Genomic DNA, 1,267 nt, shown 5'->3' with positions numbered 1-1,267 from the left:
AGGTCCAGCAGTAGACGTTGATCTGGTATATTAGGATCGTGCAAGAGAAATTGGGTAATGATGTCATTAACATAATGGCGTCCCTAAGGAGTGTTCCAAAACTATTTTCAATTTATTCAACATGTAACAATACACATATGGTCTGGTTTAGGGGGACAAGGTTTCTTAAACATCATTTAATTATAACAGTTGTTATCATAACCTAATTTCGAATTTGTATGAATATTGTACAAAACACAATGAAAAGTTATTATTAGTTGATTTAGCATTTTAGGACATCAGGGTTACAATAATCACATAGAAACCAAACGAACAGTAAGTTTCCGACAAACAAGTGAACTACGTCTTGTTCTTTTAAAAAGTACAGTAATTCCAAATAAAGTGTCGTACATGACGTAAGGAAAGCTAACATTCCGAATGTCAATATATTTGCCTACGAAAAGAAAAAAAAAAAAAAAAAAAAAAAAAAAAAAAAAAAAAAAAAAAAAAAAAAAAACTATATATTTGCCTACCTGTAGGAAAGTGGCGGCGTGCTTTCTTTGGTGTCGGCGTTTCTTCTTCTGATCACATGACCGACGAAAACAAAACGACGAAGGCACGCTCTCGCCTCCTGGCGGAGGAACTATGGGACGTTTATTTTATTAGGTTTTTTTTTTTGTCCGCGAAGGAAGAACTCTCACACCGGGAAACGTACGTACGTAACAAACAACGATGATTCTTTAACGACTCACATTTATGGAGCAATCATCACAGCATGACACAAACTTTACAACGAGGGGATATTGTGCAAGTGTGAACACACAATGACCGACATACGCAAACATCCTATCAAGATACCACCTCCCCTCCGTCTCCTCCACCATAAATACACTCAGCTTTCATCTCCGTGTAGATAAGAAAAACATAACAATCTTCGTGTAGTTCATTGATAAACATAATTACAAACAGAGAGAGAGAGAGAGAGAGAGAGAGAGAAAGAGACAGAGCTAGAGAGAGAGAGAGAGAGAGAGAGAGAGAGAGAGAGAGAGAGAGAGAGAGAGAGAGAGAGAGAGAGAGAGAGAGAGAGAGAGAGAGAGAGAGAGAGAGAGAGAGAGAGAGAGAGAGAGAGAGAGAGAGAGAGAGAGAGAGAGAGAGAGAGAGAGAAGGAAAGAAGTTCCAACTCCCACAACCATGACTGTGCTCGTTTTTAATTGGCTGGATGATTTCAGTCACCTTGCCTGACTTCCTGTCCCAGACAGGAAGTGGACCTGTGTCTCTGCTATTTTGA

The 1,267-nt window shown here is 39.0% G+C and overlaps 1 long non-coding RNA gene across 1 annotated transcript in view; it reads right to left on the bottom strand.

The window, feature by feature from the left end:
* LOC148902111 (uncharacterized) overlaps nt 1-884 on the bottom strand; it is an 8,710-nt gene extending 7,826 nt beyond the window's left edge. The window contains exon 1 of the long non-coding RNA XR_016114243.1: nt 513-884. This is a non-coding gene — a long non-coding RNA (uncharacterized LOC148902111). The remainder of the gene's footprint in view (nt 1-512) is intronic.
* Nucleotides 885-1,267: the final 383 nt, after the last annotated feature.

The sequence above is a fragment of the Hippocampus bargibanti genome, linkage group LG02 (genome assembly GCF_051943395.1).
Source record: "Hippocampus bargibanti isolate YZ-2025 linkage group LG02, ASM5194339v1, whole genome shotgun sequence".
Lineage (NCBI taxonomy): Eukaryota > Metazoa > Chordata > Actinopteri > Syngnathiformes > Syngnathidae > Hippocampus > Hippocampus bargibanti.
The sequence above is the reverse complement of the archived record's forward strand: the minus strand, read 5'-3'. Positions and strand labels throughout refer to the sequence as shown.